At 40.6% G+C, this 19,286-nt stretch overlaps 1 long non-coding RNA gene across 1 annotated transcript in view; it reads right to left on the bottom strand.

Annotated features, from left to right (window-relative positions):
• The window catches only part of LOC129491808 (uncharacterized), a 146,954-nt gene that overhangs the window by 108,948 nt on the left and 18,720 nt on the right, over positions 1–19,286 (bottom strand). Inside the window, exon 2 of the long non-coding RNA XR_010113790.1 lies at positions 6,677–7,284. This is a non-coding gene — a long non-coding RNA (uncharacterized lncRNA). The remainder of the gene's footprint in view (positions 1–6,676; positions 7,285–19,286) is intronic.

Below are 19,286 nucleotides of genomic sequence, written 5' to 3'. Positions count from 1 at the left end.
AGGATGGGTAACACACTTCAGTGCTGTGGTAGATAATTTTATCAAAATTTGTCATGGTACATACTGAAATTTTTTTAGATTCTGTCTTCCCGATTTGCCTGCTTTCTTGTCTCTGGTACCTGTATTCTGAACTAAATAAAAGTGGTTTCATATAAATAAGGAAAGATGTTATTTTAATTTCTGATTAATTCTAAGCAAAGAGAATTTCATGGCACATCTGTGTAGATACCTCCAAATTCTTGACAATATACTGAATATATCTGAGGGTTATTAGTAAATTCATGTTCCTGGGAGTTTTCTTCATGCTTTATATAGTAAATTAATTTGAGAAGAATCTGCCAGATGATGTTTAAAATCACTTGTACACAAAAGTTACTATTGTGATATTCATTTCAAGCTTTTCAAATCAGACAGAAGTGTTTGAACATTCCTATATTTTAAATTATGTTGGTGTACGGTAAGCTAAATAACTTGCAACTCCCTGGTTATAAATCTAACAGGGTCTTTCAATCTCAGATATTTCCAACCTTTTTATCTTCATTAACGTAAATCACAAGGAGTTGAGGTGACAATGAGAGATTGTTCAACCCATAAAACAAATCCAATAAATTTCAACTTGTTTGAGGCATTGGCACAGAACCTAAAATACCCTTATGAGAATTTATAACAATGATTTGTTCCTTCAAGCCTTCATGGATGTTCCATTTTATTGTTTCTCTTGATTTATAAATCGCCTTGGACGTTTTTGGCCATGGAGTCCTATTACCTTCCCTTTACTGGTTCGTGAGTTTCAAGTTTTTCTGGGATGAAAGCATTTTATATTTAGCGGAATTCAGTGGCAATTTGTATAAGTGGACTGATGAAATGTCTCCAGACTGTATGAGTCTGAATGGTATAATACATTCAAGGCTAAATTGACTTAATTATGAAATCACACATATGTGTGCTCATATCCCAGTTATTTACTCAGGTGTCAGGCATTAATGCAAATTTCTCATTGACTACTGTTATTTTCCATAACAACAGATAAAATGAGGTGTGCCAGGTACTGTGCAAGTGGGTTTACGTGTGTTCCATTCACATAGCTTGCAACACAACCCTGTGATGTAGGCGTTATTGTTATCCCCACTCTGTAAATAAGAAAACGGTGGGGCCCAGGAGAAAGGACAAAACCTGTTCCAGCTCCCACATCCAGTCAATGGTCAGTTGAAGATCTAATGAACAGGTTCCAATAAATGGCATTGAAACCAATGTGCCTTGGATGGGTAGCTGAAAACACTCGGAGATTCCAGTCAGGAGAGCAGGCTTTGAGTCCAAATACTATCACTAACCAGGTGTTTGGGCTTGACTTCTGGTACTTACAGCTTCTCATATATTACTGTAAAAGTTGGGCTTTTAACTGTTCAGCTATGCTCCCACCAAAACAATATAGAGTCTAATGAAAACCATTAAATGTATTTTTCAAAGTTTCTTTGTGGCCTTTAGATTATTGTCCTGAATTTCAAATTCCAGTTTTAAACTATTTGGATTAAAATATGTAAGAGATCTGAAGCCCTCTGATTCCTCTGAAAATTGAGCTCCTTTCAAAATGTACACTCTAGATTTTATTTTTTGTAATTGAAATTTCCTCAGGTTCATTATTCACAGTTAAAACACTCAATTGTGTTTGAAAGCACCATTATGGTACCTGGACCCAGGCCATTCACTTTAAAGCCTTCGCTTGCCCTCCCCACACTGCTGGGCAATAAGTGCCCTCCCCACACCCCTGGACACTAAACGCCACATCCCCAGGCCCCAAGTGGCAGCGGTCAGCTGCCCAGGAGGGAGGACATGAAACTGACCTCTTGACCCCTTGGGGCAGCTCCTGGTCTTCGACCCGCAAGTTTCTGGGAACCACATCTCAACATGTGTCTTTACGTCTTTCTAGCACGATTGCTTTCACCTGTTCATACCTGGTTTGGCATCACTGTTACTTTTTATAAAAGCAGGATTGTATTAGGCAGGTTAGAAAATATGATGTATCAAAACTTGGAAATTAAAAAATGTGAGGACTGTGTGTTCACAGGTGTGCAGAATTCTATCCAACTTGTTTCCTCCTGAAAACCATGGCCTGTGTCAAGCTTCTGATGCGCTCAGTCATAGCTCCCCCTCCCTGCGGCCACCAAGACGATCTGTTTAGACCACATCATTGGTGGAGCTGTCACTGGTAACTGGCGCTGCCCCAGACACCGTGCTAAATGGTTAAGATTCTTGACATTAAGACAAGATTGCCCCTGCTTCTCCTGCTATTTCAACCCAAAACTCTCTTCAGAAGCAACCTTACTAAGTATTCTTTGATGCTCACATCGGAGCCGGGACCGAGCTTTGTGGAAACTACCCAATAAATCATCATTGAGCAGATAGAGTCATTTTTTTCCTATATTGCCTGCAATAGAATATATTCACAACACTTCATATTTCATTATAATTATCAGCAAAATGACTTTCATTGAATTTTATTTCTTCTCTTAATAAAAAGAGCCTCCAAAGTGAATAATACAAATTTTCCTCTCATTTTTATACATGTAATCCACAATATAATCATCAGAAATAAATGACCCTTAAAATGGATGACAAAGGTCATTCACTATAGGGTCAGGATGAGTCTTTTTTAAAACTTTCTCTAGAGATTTTATAAATTTATTTTATGAACTGAAACTACTCTGACTTCCACAAATTTTAAGTCAATGTATGAAATGTGATACAGATTTTTCATTGTTTACGGAGTCTGTTCAGACTCGAAGTGCAATTCAGAGCTCCAGCATATTTCGTCCGTTCACTACTAAAAAGTCTGTTAAAATCGTCACAAATGCTTTGCATAAATTGTCAAGTTTGTGTACTTTCAAAAGCCGTTTAGAGAGAACGCTATAACAATTAGATGATCTTGTGATGTATGTGTTTATTCAATTCATACCTGTGAAAGGAAGATTTTAAATCATCTGAAAAATATATGCACACATTTATATACTTACCCCCCACACACACACACACAAGAACACACACACAGGAATGAACCCCATGTTAGCGACATTGATGTGAGATTTATGTTCGTATTTCTAAATGGCCCATCTTGCTGCTATCTCCCTCTCCACTGATGGTCTTGTTGGTGAGTTTTCTCTTTCCTTCTTTCCTTGTCCCTGGTTATAATGAGGGAAACAGGCAGGTCCTCACATTATTTCCTGAACAGACTCTGGTCCCTGGAGATGCAAAGTCTTTAACTCCCTGCTGGCTGTGACTGATGAATGGATTACTGAAGGGCAAAAGAGACTCCATGGGACTCATAAACACACTGATTTTCATCATTTAGTCAATACTTTCACCTATCAAGATTCAGTATTGAATATCATTTTATAATTATCAACGGATACGCACACACATCTTTAATAATTCATATGAAGAATTATCTAACTTAAATTTTCCCTTTGTTTTGTTTTTCATTCACATAAAATTTTATTCCATCCACAATCCAGGCTCTACAGTTAGGTTGAAGGGATCCAAATAAAGCTGAACAACTGGGGCTCTGTGACCCTGCCAGATTCACGCACCAATCTGTGCCTCAAATGCCATCCAGAAAGCCAGGAGTAATACAGCCTATCTGCATGCTTTGAATATTTAAATATAAATGATGATAGATGATTGATAGGTATATATAGATGGACAGATGACAGAGATAGATAGATATAGACATACAGACAGATAGATGACAGATAGATAGAGAGATGGAGATATATCTTCCTGAATTATGCCAAAGCCATCCATGAATATTAGCTGTTATTACTGTCATCATGATCACCATCATCATCATCATCACCACCGTCATCATTATAATCACTGAATTTCAGGAATTCTGAAGAATGAAAAGTTAAACTACTATGCCTTAAGTTTGAAGAATGTATCCCAGATTGATTATAGAACCAAACAAGGATATAAATAACAAGAATATATATATATAACTTAATAGATTTTTTAGGCCCCTGGTTTCTAGGGAAACCTCCTCTGCATTCAGGAAGCCTCCACGAATATTCTGTTCAGCCGCACTCTCTCCCTGCCACATGGATGACCCCTACTTAGGAAACCCTCAGAGGACAGCATCTCAGAAACGGCGCCCTAATTGCCACCACAATGATGTTAAGGTGAAAACCAAAGACACGATTCCCCAGTGCTCCTGAACCTGCAAACTTGCCAGCACACAGACATGGCTTTGATGCCTGAAGCTCACACTGGAAAAGGCAACACAATCATTTGTAATCCAACACATGAAGTTCCCCTAATCATTCTTCAGCTAATAAGCCTGTGATTATCTGTTCCTTGTGTGAAGAGAACAGGAATGCAAAAACTCCTAGAGAAAAATGTGTCCTTTTGATGAGCTGACTCATGTCATGATCTTATTTTTAATGAGAGTGTTTTTAAGAAGCTAAAAAAGTCCCTAAATTTATTACTATACCTCATATACATGAACACATCCGCCTGGTTTATATGCAACCCTTGTCTTTGAAATGATAATTATTGGTTTTAAAAAGCAGTTGAAGAGAAATATACAAAAAGTATCCTCATATATCAAATCTAGCTGCAAAACTCAAGAACCTAAATGTCCTAAAGGATGTATATAAAGACATGCTTGTGCAGAATTGCTCGAGGGAAAGCAGGGTGGGAAACCGCTCCTTTTACACCTGAGTGTTCCAGTCCATCTATTTTATTCTGTCTTTTCTGTCCTATATCAATTAGGCGCTCTGATCTAATGCTCCCTAATATTCAGCCTTGCACCAAAGCCTGCTTTACAGATAGACCGTGATGTATATCTGCCAATCTAAATCTGTGTATCTATATATCTAAATCCAGATGTAGATAGATACAGATATACAGATACATAGATATAGATATACAGATATCTATATCCATTATGTATCTATAGATGTATCAATGTATCAATATCTATAGATATATAGATATCAATATCCACAATGCATCTATAGATGTATCAATGTATCAGTATCTATAGGTATCTATATAGATATATCTAGATATGCAGACATATCTAGATATAGAGATAAATAGATGGATGATCGATTGATTGATACATACACACATACACACATACACAGATGTATAGATACATAGGCGTATAGATGGTGTAAATTTAGGTGTTCACAATAATCCCTTGATACCATCAGCATCTCCTACAATCTTTGGGAAATTAATTGATATCTGCCTCCTCCAATTTCTCCTCCCTGGAAAGCAAGAACCCAGCACTCTGCACCAAGGTTGAGGATGGACACCACGAGACCTGCGGCAATAAGTACATTATACATATTTAAAATATATCTTGTACTTGTGGTCGGTACATGGATGCAGAAAAGGAATACTGGACTAGAAATTCCTAGTATTTTTCCTGGTATTTTTCCAGTGTACTCTGAATAATAAACATATTCTTCATGTTCTTCATTATGTACTTCAGATGCCAACCTCACAAAAGGGAAAACAGGCCTGAAATGTAGAGTACTTAGAACCACTCAGCCTTCGGTGTGCATCAAACTTTGAACTAGGCATTGTTTCAAAACTAACCAATACCTTACCAAGTATTTTGAAAACAGGGATTGATCTATAAAAAGTCACTGGCATTGATCATTTTCATTGCAATTGAGTTTGATAATACCATTCCAAATCCTTCACAGACGTCACTGTAAGAATGTTGCATGTCAACCACACGATAACTCATTTTCACAAACCCTGCTTTTCCTGTTGCCTGGTTTTTCTCTCTCTGAAATATTCCATCAGAACTTTGTGTGCAGCACCTGGATCCTTTCAGCCTGGGCTGCAGCCATCTGGCTCCTGAAGGAAGAAGCATCGCTGAAGACCCATGATGGCTTCAGGAGCTCCTAGAGGAGCCACTTTGGTTCATACTGAAGCCCAAAGCCCTTTATTAAATGTTCCCACCCCCATATCCTACTGTGTACCATATAACAATAAATAGTCCAACCCATTGAAGAATAGCTGGCCACTATTTACCAGAGTGTGTTGGAACCCACTCATTCAAGCATTTCTTGTACCTACAGTGAGAAAAGCAAGGACTCATCACCACAATCAGAAACTCACAATTTCCTTCTGTTTAGTAGTTTTGCAACCCTATTAGCATTATTTACTTTTTAAAAAAATTGTAAATCTTTGTTTTAATTTCTAAGTTGTAGTTCTACAGTGTAGCCTGTGGGCTTTAATATGACAAGTAATTAACAACTGCAGGCCTTTTGTGTTCATATAGATATAAAAACATCTTCCACGCTGAGCGACATGAGAAGGGGACATAGGAATCTGAAAGTCCTTGTTGATTCTAAAAGACCCTTCCCTGGTGAGAAATTCCCAGGTTCTTTGTTTTTCATCTTTATAACTGACACATAAAAATTGTCTATATTCAATCCATCATGTACAACATGTTTTGAAATTTGTCTGCCTTGTGAAATGACTAAATTGAGCTACTTAACATACATCACCTCATATTATATGGTGAGAACACTTAAAATTACTCTTTTAGCAATTTTCAAACATATATTATATTGTTATTGTATTAGTGTTCTCTAGAGGAACAGAACTGATAGGATAGATGTATATATGGAAGGGAGCTTATTAAGAAGAATTGACTTACGCGATCACAAGGTGAAGTCCCACAATAGTCTGTCTGCAAGTTGAGGAGCAAGGAGGCCAGTGATGGATCAGTCCAAGTCCTGAAACCTTCCCTGCACTAGGGAAGCCGAAAGTGCAGCCAAGAGTCTGTGGCCAAAGACCCGAGAGCCCCTGGTAAACCACTGATGTAAATTCAAGGGTCCAAAAGCCGAAGAACTTGGAGTCTGATACTCTACAGCAGGAAGCATCCAGCACGGGAGAAAGATGCAGGCTGGAGACTCTCAAGTCGGCTCATTCCGCCTTCTCCTGTCTGCTTTATTCTAGCCATGCTGGCAGCTGATTAGAAGGTGCCCACCCGAATTAAAGGTGGGTCTGCCTCTCCCAGTCCACTGACTCAAATGTTAATCTCATTTGGCAGCTCCCTCACAGACACACCCAGGATCAATACTTTGCATTATTCAATCTAATCAAGTTGACACTTGATATTAACCATCACAGTTATCCACTAAGTCACCATGTTGTCCGACAGATCTTGAACTTGGAAGACATCGTGTTCCATGCAGTAAGCCAGGCACAGAAAGACGGACGCTGCGCAGTCTCACTTGTATGTGGAGGCTGAAGATGTTGAACCTGTAGAAGTAGAGAAAGGAACGATTATCACCAGGGGCTGGGGCTGTGTGGTGGGGACATGTTGCTCAAGGGATACAAAATGTCAGTTAGATGGGAAGAGTATGTTACCAAATCTTTCTATACCTTCATTTTCTGGTCTCTAAAATTCATGGCACAGAATCCTGCCACGTGGCCAGCACATCTCAGGTGCTGGATGGACGTGGGCACCTCCGTTGGCCAGTTCCTCTCTTCAGGTCCCTGGCCTTTGTCCCACAGCCTCCAGCGACAGCTGATTCCACAACAGAGGGGCAGGTGGGAGGGGGGTGGCAGGCGGGAAGCTGAGCTTCTCCCACCACAGCCTGCCCTGTGGGGCCTCGGGATGGGTGCCCAGCTCTAGGGCTCTGGTGGCATGGCCTCATCCCTCTGCCCTGAGCCTGGCAGGCAGGTCCAGGTAACCTCCAGATCCTGTCTGCCTTGTCAGCCTCTTCCATCACCTGCGTAACTGAGGCTCTGCTGAGTCCTCCCAGACTGAGGGATGCAGAGTTGTTCTCCTCCCTTGTCCTCCCCCCACATCCATCCACAGCCCTCTGGCCAGTATTGAGCCATTTAAGCAGCATTTACAGAAGGTGCCAGATCCCTGGTTTCACCCAGGCTCGGGTCTCCACTGCCACTGCCTCCCAGGAGCCTCCGACCTCCTGACTCTCCTCCAGCCCTTGCTCCTGACTCCCCTTCTCCCCACCACGTCTTTGACATCCAGTTTCACACTGTCCATTTCTGTCTTTTAGTTCTTTCATTTATTTTTGTCTTATTTATCAAAAGAGTTCCTAGAGGGTACAAATTGCATCTTACATTATTTTTCAAAACTACAACCCACACCTGAGTATAATATCAGTGCTGACCAATATTTAAATATCCAGCAGCTTCTATTCTAATTGCTTTGTATCTTAGTAATAGCAACTATAGTGCCACACAGAGAAATGGCAGGGAAAGCATATGAGATCTTCCAGCTGTAGGAGACACTACCGATAATATTAGTTAATTTTTTTAAGATGTGTATATAGAAAAATAGAAGTCAAGAAATGCTACTGGATTTATCTGACACAAAAGCTTAGGGGAAGCTTTCCTGCTTTCCAGCCCAGTAAGAATTTCAGTAAAAGAGGAATTCACCTAAGAATTTTATGACAAAGGTAGCCATTCAAAAGGAATTACGTTCAGTTATTTGTTCTTATTTTAAAAATATGTTATCTATTGTTTAAATTACAGAAAAAAAAAACAGGCTTATAGGGTATTAAAATCAGATTAAAATTATATATTATTTCAAAATACCTGAATATCATACAAGCTTGGATAAATTATTCAGAAATAACTAGACAAATGTTGAGTTAAGTGATGGTGTGACCTCTCTTGTTATTATTTTTAATTATTATCTTTTCAAGACAGAGATCCTGCTGTAGAGAATATACCTGGTTAATATGCTCCCATTCTCTTTGAAATGGTAATTACTGGGGGAAAGTTTTATAAAGAGAAATCAGAAAAACACGAAAACAGAATCATCTTCCTGCCTCGGGGCCCCGGCTGTGCGTGGCTTCAAGAGCATCCTCTGAGCCAAGGGAACGTCTCCAGCTGCACTGTGACCACCCAGCTGGGCTGAATAGATCCAGTGCGCATTTGCAAGGTCCAGCTGCACTGTGACCGCCCAGCTGGGCTGAATAGATCCAGTGCGCATTTGCAAGGTGATTCTGCAATTACAAGGTCCCCAGACCAAAGGGAGATACTGGCATTTTTGAAGTTACAGTGGTCTCAGAAATACCGTTGAGCATTTGTGCATTTGACATGCAGGTCAGTAAGACTCACTGTGTGCCAGGCACTGCCCTAGGCTCAGGAGAACAGTCCTAGAGGAACAGACAGGGAGAAGCGAGCAGGTTCCCCGGGACAGGGGCTGATCACCATGCCAGGCAGTCGGGCAGGGGCCTGTTACACCCAGGTGTGCGCAGGTGGCCTCTTCTTCATGAAGGAGACCAAAGCAGCTTAAAGTGTGTGTCCTCCACTGGCCAGAATCCTGTGCAGGGAGAACAGACCCCCTGGAGAAGCAAGGATTCACCCCAGGGATGCGTTTCCGCTTCAGATCCCAGAGGAAACAAAGGTGGGCTCTGGCCCCTCGGGATACCTCCTCCAGCCCATCACTGGTGCAGCCACAAGAGTCAGTGTACACAGAAACCCACTGAATTGTTAAAAAAAAAAGAAGAAGATGAAAAAAATAGAAAAGAAAAGGAGGCAGTTCCAGTCATATGGCTTCAAGTCAACAAACAAATACACGGACAGCCCCATCCCGGGCAGCGGGAAGCCCAGTAGGCACCACCCTCCTCCCTGGGCTCAGTGACCATCCAGACCCTGACAGACGTGTACATGTACTTATCAGGGGACTTTCTTCCCTAGGCTAGAAATGAGGTTGGTCCCTCATGTTGCATTTTAGGGTAAATGTTGAAAATATTAACTCGACAACAAGGAAAATGAGAGACAAGAGAAAACCCACCATGAATCAAGTCATTTAATTTCTATTCAGGACGCCAAAGACCATGTAGCAGTGTGATGTGTATAAGACATGTTTAAACATGGATAGAGGAAAGCAGGATTCAGGCATTTGTGACGTCCACATATTATCACTCTGGTAGCTATGGGTCTCACTTCTTTATCAGCTGTTGCAATGAGATCTCAGTGGAAACAATTATTGTCCGTGCTCAAAATAGACTTAACAGTTTGCAGATGATAGAATGCCAGCACCCCAGGGTGTGATATAAACAATAAAAGGAATTTTCAGAAAATGCAAGGTAAACAGAAAAGTAAAAAAATATATTTCGGCCGGGCGTGGTGGCTCACGCCTGTAACCCCAGCACTTTGGGAGGCCGAAGCGGGCAGATCACCTGAGGTTGGGAGTTCGAGACTAGCCTGACCAATGTGGAGAAACCCCGTCTCTACTAAAAATACAAACTTAGCCTGGCATGGTGGCACATGCCTGTCATCCCAGCTATTCGGGAGGCTGAGACAGGAGAACCACTTGAACCCGGGAGGTGGAGGTTGCGGTGAGCTGAGATCACGCCATTGCATTCTAGCCCGGGCAACAAGAGTGGAACTCTCTCTCAATAAATAAATAAATAAATAAATAAACAAATAAATAAATAAATAAATATTTCATACATACAGTTTGTAGGTCTGCTTTACAGAAACACTACAAAGAAAAGACCTAGGAAAAAGAGCTAATGGAGAATATGAACTTAAACATTTTAAGGTATGGATACTGAGCAAACTGGACATACTAAAACCCATCACATGGTGTCTCAGTTACACAATACGCATAAAGAAAGTAAGACACGTATTGCACCTCATACAATTGAGTGCAGCAAACAACTGGTTCTAGATTGTTCTGGTCACCATCTCCACACAGCTACCAGGGATGTGTTAAAAGCATCAGTCTTCCTTCCTTTCTCCTTGTACCACATCTTACTCACAATCAAAACAAAAGGCCAAGGTCCCAATCCCATTTCAACAATTCTGAGCTCCTCAAGACCAAATAGTAAGAGCTGAAAGCCAAAACTTCCAGTACAACAGAAGGTGTTCTGGTCTGAAATGAGAGCTGCCTCTCACCTTTGTTCTTTCCACCTTTTCTCTGCTGTTCTGTCCACATAAACGATCACACGGCAATGCCCAGACCCCATGGGAGACTGTGTTTTAATGGTAATATGCAGAAAATTATGTGATTTTTTTTTAGACGGAGTTTCCAGGCTTTTTTGTTTTTTTACATTGAGTTTCTTGTTGCCCAGGCTGGAGTGCAATGGCGCGATCTCAGCTCACCACCACCTGTGCCTCCCATGTTCAAGCAATTCTCCTGCCTCAGCCTCCCAAGTAGCTGGGATTACGGGCACGCACCATCATGCCAGGCTAATATTTTGTATTTTTAGTAAAGATAGGGTTTCTCCATGTTGGGCAGGCTGATCTCAAACTCCTGACCTCATGTGATCCCCCCACCTCGGCCTCCCAAAGTGCTGGGATTAGAGGCATGAGCCACTTTTTTTTTTTTTTTTTTTTTTTGAGAGGGAGTCTCACTCTGTCACCTAGGCTGGAATGCAGTAGTATGATGGCTCACTGCAACCTCCACCTCCCAGGTTCAAGTGATTCTCCTGCCTCAGCCTCCCAAGTAGCTGGGATTATAGGCACCCACCACCATGCCTGGATAATTTTTGTATTTTAGTAGAGACGGGGTTTCACCGTGTTGGTCAGGCTGGTCTTGAACTCCTGACCTCAAATGATCTGCCCGCCTCAGCCTTCCAAAGTGCTGCGATTACCGGTGTGAGCCACCAGGCCTGGCCTTTTAACTGTATTTCTGGACATGATTTCTAGTTAGAAAACTTTGATTTTGAATTACTTTCCTGAAAATCTGGGTAAGTTCAAGTTCTGAAACACACTTGGCCCCCTCTAGGTTTGGAAAGACCTGCCATTCCACTGGTCAGCCAAGCCCTGCAGAGGGGACCCCACCTCACTCCTGCAGAAGTCAGCTCTCACCACACTGGCACCTGGTCCCTCCAGCACCATAGTGTCCCTGCCCCAGGGTCTTTGCACTGCCCCATCCCTCTGCTTGACAATGTCTCTCACTAGATCTCTGCATTAGATCGCTTCCTTGCCATTTTCCGGACAACACTGAAATCCGGCTTTTCTAGTAAGGCCTCCCAGGACCATATTGCTGCAAACAGCAGGTCCTGCATGTCTGGCCTGCTTACCCACTTGCTTGTTTTCTCTTTCTCAAGAGTACTCATGGCTCCTTCTTCACGCAATGGCTATTTTGCTAAATTTTACTTATTTTGTCTTAGAGTAAATAGAAACTCCATGAGAAAAGGAGCTCTATGATGTCTGACCAATAGAAAAATTTAATAAATACCTGAATAAATTTCTATGTGGAATATCTGTGTGTGTGTGTGTTCTCCTTGAATTTCTGGCAAATATTACATATGAGTACCAATTTCAGGTATTCTCAACTGAACTTTAGAGAAAAATATGTTATTTTATGATCTGGATGAGCTAGCTAATGATGTTTCTTGCTAACTTTTACCTTTAGAGGTGAAAATTTGATTATCACATAGGATATTTACTTGCCATAAAACAGAAAGCTGTAAAATTCCTACAGCTTTCATCTTTTTATTTTCTTTGAAGTGTTGTGTATTTTAAGCTGTAAAAGGCCTTTCATTTCTAGTAGGATTAAGAACTTTCTTTTGTTTCAGCTTTTTTGAAATATACCTGACAAATAAAAAACACATATGTTCAAGGTACACTACGTGATGCATTGCTATACTTTGTGAAACAGTCACCACAATCAAGTTAATTACCATTACTCACATAGTCACCGTGTGTGTGTCTGTGTGTGTGTGTGTGTGTGTGTGTGTGTGTGTGTGGTGAGAACAATTTCAACAGGTTATTTCTCTGTTGAATCTTTCAAATCCAATCCTTTGGAATTTTATTGACACTTGAACAGAAAAATGTTTGCAAAGTTCTTATTAAATATTTTAACTCCCCTCCTTTTTTAGCACAATTTGACAAATGTTTGCTGAACACTGTGCTTAGGGGTGGAGATATGGCAGGAGCGAATTTTATCTGTCTTCAAGGAACTGGCAGTCAAATGAGTGAGAAAATAAAAATACATAATCACAACTTCTTATAAAAGTCAACAAAGGAAAATAAACTTCTTAGAAAAATCACAAAGGCCATTAAGGTAAAGAATTCTGGGTGTGTGTGGCAGGGGCCAGGAGCAGGGGGACATGCCAGGATGAGCAGAAACCTACCTGCACGTGGCCCCTACCCAGCCTGGAGGTCAGAGGCCGCCCCTCCAAGGTGAGCCATGGCAAGGGCGTCTCTCCAAATCCCACACCTGCATTCCTGCTAAGTTCTTTCTTGCCTAAGCTTTGGTTTTGAGGACCCTCAGGTATTTAAATGCCTTCATAGTGAAACCTGTTTTCTGGACCAAACTCCTGTGGAATTTAAGGAGGTCGCTGAAGCTGCAGGACAGGTGGGGTGCTGGGTGTGGATTACCTGGTTGCTGGTCTATCAGTTTGATACCCACGTGTTTCTCCACCATGGTGTTGTCCACTGTGCTGGTGACATTAGGTTTGGGATCTTCCTGCCCATATCTGCAAACTGGCTGCCACCAGTCCAGTGTCACCATTTCACAAGCCCTGAGGTCTATTGATGGCATTTCCAGGGCCTCCGTCCCTCCGAAAATGGTGAGTAATTTTCTTATTCCAGGTGTCCCAATCCAGCCTCTTATGAAAAGCCAAAGCTTCACTTTTCACCCATGGTGAAGCCAGTGGTTAAACCGCTGGCTCATGTGAGAGGCACACATGTTGTTGAGCAAACACAGTGCCAGCCAAGGGCCCGCAACCTGTGTGCACCCTTTTCTAAGGCCGTGACACACTACGAATACTTCAAGCATGTGTAAATAACTATGGCTATGCTTTGGATATGATCTCCTCTATTCACACCAGAGGCAGGCTTCTGTATCCCTTGCCTGGTGATTAGCTGGTTGAAAAGGCGCAGATCACACCGTACTTGCGTGTGCATATGTATGTGTGTATATGTGCAGCTGTTCATGAGTGCACATGTGTGTGAGTTGTGTATTGCGCTTGTGTGCATGCATGTGCACATGTGCATGTATGTGTGTTTATTTACTCACCGTATCTACTAACTTATGAGCTACTTGAAGCCTGGAGGTGACTTTTACCCCTTATATCTCTACACCAATACATGTTCATCAGGGACTGTATCTGCCATTGTTCAAGTAGTCCATGTTTGAAGCCATGGAAATCTCAACTCTGAGAATGGAAAGGAGGAAACTATAGCTCCAAGAAGATTTATGAAGGAAACATCGAGTTGAGAAAATGTCATGTGGACCTTTGATGAGTAATTCAGGGATAAGAAATACTCAACGGGTAAAAAAATCCCACATTAACTAGTAAAAAATAGCCAAGGTAAGAAAGAATCAGTGAGAACACTGAGTAATGAAGGATCATTACAGAATTCAGTTCTCTGTGACCTTCTCAGACACTAAAAATGATAGGGAAACAAGGAGTATCATGTATTTCTAAGACCATGAGATGACTGTGAGAGAATGCTAACAGTTAGGTCTAAAGTAATACAGTTCCGTTTCTTGCAGCATGTCTTTTCTCTTGTAAACACTTACAGGTAGTGATTATCCTGCACCCTGGCTGTGCAGGCTGTAATTACCATGCTAACAGAGCACGTTATAGTAACGCACAGCATGTCAGTCATGAAAGGAAGCCATCGCTCCTCTCAAGTGCTCAAAATGCCCTCTTGGAAAGCAAGAGAGTTTCCAGAAAATTGTTAACACCTATGCATATCAATTTTAACACATTTTCAGTTTTTTTAGATTTCAAATTCTCATCACCAATTGCAAAATCAATTTTTACATATTAATCACAACTTTCAGTTAATTCATTGTACTCTTGTGATGTGTTTAAAGAAAAAATATAACTATTTTTATGGTATAAACAAAATTGTAACATAACTCCACTTAAAGTCCCTGGCCCCCAATTAGTGCCCTAATTATAACGCTTTTTATCCAAATATGAAAAAAATATCTTATCTTTTATAGCAAGCTAGAGACATCACTTTCTATTCTCTATTGAATTAATAGTACATTTGTTTCCTAAGAAATGTCTTCTTGTTTTCTTATGAGATTTCCAGTGGAAATCCAATCATCACAATTTAATTTAAGATGGCACAATTTACTTATTTCAAAGCTTTTCATTAAATGTTAATTGTCCAGGGATTATACAATGAAATGTGCCAGTTAGTAGACACACTTAGATGTATGTCATATATAGCTCAGGACTATTTTCACTAAAAGAATATTTTGGGTATATACCCAAAGGACTATAAATCATACTGCTATAAAGACACATGCACACGTATGTTTATTGCGGCACTATTCACAATAGCAAAGAGTCGGAACCAACCCAAATGTCCAACAACGATAGACTGGATTAAGAAAATGTGGCACATATACACCATGGAATACTATGCAGCCATAAAAAACGATGAGTTCATGTCCTTTGTAGGGACACGGATGAAACTGGAAAACATCATTCTCAGTAAACTATCGCAAGGACAAAAAACCAAACACCGCATGTTCTCACTCATAGGTGGGAATTGAACAAGGAGAACACATGGACACAGGAAGGGGAACATCACACTCCAGGGACTGTTGTGGGGTGGGGGGAGGGGGGAGGGACAGCATTAGGAGATATACCTAATGCTAAATGACGAGTTAATGGGTGCAGCAAACCAACATGGCACATGGATACATATGTAACAAACCTGCACATTGTGCACAGGTACCCTAAAACCTAAAGTATAACAATAAAAAAAAAACTTTTTTAAAAAGCCATAGATCTTGCTGTTTTTCCTGAGATTCAACTACAGTTGAATAAATACTCATTGTATTATTGCAAAAAAAAAAAAAAAAAGAATATTTTGAATAATCTTTTTCACAACAGTTGTTTAGAATAGGCAGGTCTGAGCTGCTGTTTCTCAAATTTCCTTTTATCAGCCAAGACCAGGTTCAGAAAGCCCAAACCATGAGATGTGTGATCTCATACAGGAAAGATCCATTTCTTTTGCTCTAACCTTCATTTGTTCAAAAGGAGATTTCTATGCTAACTTTAAATCAGTTATGAATTTAATGACATGACAAAGGGTCTATTAAAGTATATGATGTGAACAACTGGGAAACATATTTATTAATAATTATTAATAACTTTAACGATAAACTAATGCAATAGTCTAAATTACGTTAAAAATAATTTTTACAAAACTGGAAGAAAACACACATAAAGTTAATAGTGATTAGAATAGTGTGGTAGAATTACAGTTAATTATTTTTTGTATATTCTTTTATTTCCCAGATATTTTAAATTAAACACATTGGTTTTACAAAACGAAAAACATAATAAAACTGTAATGTGCCTTTTTCTACATTAATTTTTTTAAATCATAGAGCAACAGAAAAAGCAAAAGGCCTTATTTAGAGTGTGAATAATGAAGCTACAAAGATTCTTGCACATGTATTTCCGTGAATATGTTTTTAATAGAAAATTCGTTGATGTATTATTCACTTAGAATAAAATGTTCTCGTTTAAAGTCACAATCCATTGATTTTCAGAGGTGTATGCTCCTGTGGAGTTGGCATCATGATTAATAAACAGACCCTCCCCATCACCCCCAAAGTTTTCTTACCAGCATTTGAAGTAGGTCCCTCCCTGCGTCTTCAGTCTCCAAGAACAACCCGGCCGTCCACTGTAGGAATATAACAGTTTCAAGTACCATCCGGCCATCCACTGTAGGAATATAACACAGTTTCAAGTACCATCCGGCCGTCCACTGTAGGAATATAACACAGTTTCAAGTACCATCCGGCTGTCCACTGTAGGAATATGACAGTTTTAAGAACAATCCGGCCGTGCACTGTAGGAATATGACACAGTTTCAAGTACCATCCGGCCGTCCACTGTAGGAATATAACACAGTTTTAAGAACCATCCGGCCATCCACTGTAGGAATATAACACAGTTTTAAGAACCATCCGGCCGTCCACTGTAGGAATATGACAGTTTTAAGAACCATCCGGCTGTCCACTGCAGGAATATAACACAGTTTTAAGAACCATCTGGCCGTCCACTGTAGGAATATGACACAGTTTCAAGTACCATCCGGCCATCCACTGTAGGAATATAACACAGTTTTAAGAACCATCCAGCCATCCACTGTAGGAATATAACACAGTTTTAAGAACCATCCGGCCGTCCACTGTAGGAATATAACACAGTTTCCAGAACCATCCGGATGTCCACTGTAGGAATATGACACAGTTTCAAGAACCATCCGGCCATCCACTGTAGGAATATAACACAGTTTTAAGAATAATCTGGCCGTCCACTGTAGGAATATAACACAGTTTTAAGAACCATCCGGCTGTCCACTGTAGGAATATAACACAGTTTTAAGAACCATCCGGCCATCCACTGTAGGAATATAACACAGTTTTAAGAACAATCTGGCCGTCCACTGTAAGAATATAACAATTTTCTCACCCATTCATTCACCAGTTGATAGGTACATGTATTTGTTCCAATTGGGGGCAATTATAAATAAAATTTCCATGAACATTCACGTACAGGTTTTTGTGTAAGCTTTTAAATAAGTTATTTTGCATAAATATCCATGAGCTGAATTGCTGACTTTTTTGAAAGCACATGTTTAACTTTTTTATTTTCAGGTGAAAGTATTTTCCAGATTGGCTGAGTAGTGGGGGTTTCAGTTGCTCTGTGCCCTCCCGACACTGCCATCGTCACCATTTTGATTTTGCTTCTCCTAATGAGTGCATAGTGTGTCTCATTGTGATTTTAATCTGCAATTCCAGAATGATTTCTGATTTGGGGAATTTTTATGTGCTCTTTGACCATTCGTAGACCTTTCTTTTTTTTAACTTTTATTTTAGGTTCAGGGGTATGTGTGCAGGTTTGTTACATGGGTAAATTGAGTGTCACTGGGGTTTGGTGTACAAATGATTTTATCGCCAAGGTAGTCAGCACAGTAACTAATAAGCAGTTTTTCAAATGATTTTATTGCCAAGGTAGTCAGCACGGTAACCAATAAGCAGTTTTCAAATGATTTTATCACCCAGGTAGTCAGCATGGTAACCCATAAGCAGTTTTCAAATGATTTTATCGCCAAGGTAGTCAGCACAGTAACTAATAAGCAGTTTTTCAAATGATTTTATCGCCCAGGTAGTCAGCACGGGGACGAATAAGCAGTTTTCAAATGATTTTATCGCCCAGGTAGTCAGCACGGGAACCCATAAGCAGTTTTCAGATGATTTTATCGCCCAGGTAGCCAGCATGGTAACCGATAAGCAGTTTTCAAATGATTTTATCGCCAAGGTAGTCAGCATGGTAACCGATAAGCAGTTTTCAAATGATTTTATCGCCCAGGTAGTCAGCACGGGAACCCACAAGCAGTTTTCAAATGATTTTATCGCCCAGGTAGCCAGCATGGTAACCGATAAGCAGTTTTCAAATGATTTTATCGCCCAGGTAGTCAGCACGGGAACCAATAAGCAGTTTTGAAATGATTTTATCGCCCAGGTAGCCAGCACGGGGACCCACAAGCAGTTTTTCTAGCCTCGCCTTCCACCCTCAAGTATGCTCCAGCGTCTATTGTTCCCTCTTTGTATCTATGTGTACTCGATATTTAGCTCCCGCTTCTAAGTAAGACTGTGTAGGATTTGGTTTTCTGTTCCTGCATTAATACACTTAGAATAATGACCTCTAGCTGCATCAGTGTTGTTGCAAAAGATGTGATTTTGTTCTTTCTTATCGCTGTGTAGTATTCCATGGTATACTTGTACCACATTTCTTTATCCAGTCTGTTACTGATGGCTGTGTAGTATTCCATGGTATACATGTACCACGTTTTCTTTATCCTGTCTACTACCGATGGGTATCTAGGTTGATTCCATGTCTTTGCTATTGCAAATAGTGTGAAGCGTCTTGTGTAGAATTTAGGGAAATTATGACAACATTTATTTTGCTCATTAATTAGCAAATCAGTTAATTCTTAGCAGGGAGAGCTTATCTCAGCTGCCTGACACCACTGGAGTGGAGCAGGCTGTGGACTGGAATCTTCTTAAGGCTCACTGGTTGGTGTTTGTGGTAGTTGAGGCTGGTGGTAGCTTCAAGTTCTTAGTGGGGACTATTGGCTCTGATGCCTCCACACATGGCCTGAGCTTCCTCCCAACATGGAGGCTGTGTACAAAGGGCAGTTGTCCTGAGAGAGAAAGACCTGGCAGAGGCATTTTGCTGTCTATGACTCAGTCTCACTTCTACCACCTTCTATCAGTCAAGGCAGCCAAAAAAGGACAGCCACATTTCTATGAAAAGGGTAAGAGAATCAGACTCTTGGTG

The sequence above is a fragment of the Symphalangus syndactylus genome, chromosome 10, assembly GCF_028878055.3.
Source record: "Symphalangus syndactylus isolate Jambi chromosome 10, NHGRI_mSymSyn1-v2.1_pri, whole genome shotgun sequence".
Taxonomy (NCBI): Eukaryota; Metazoa; Chordata; class Mammalia; order Primates; family Hylobatidae; genus Symphalangus; species Symphalangus syndactylus.
Note: the sequence above shows the minus strand (reverse complement) of the source record. Positions and strands in the feature narration are given on the sequence as shown.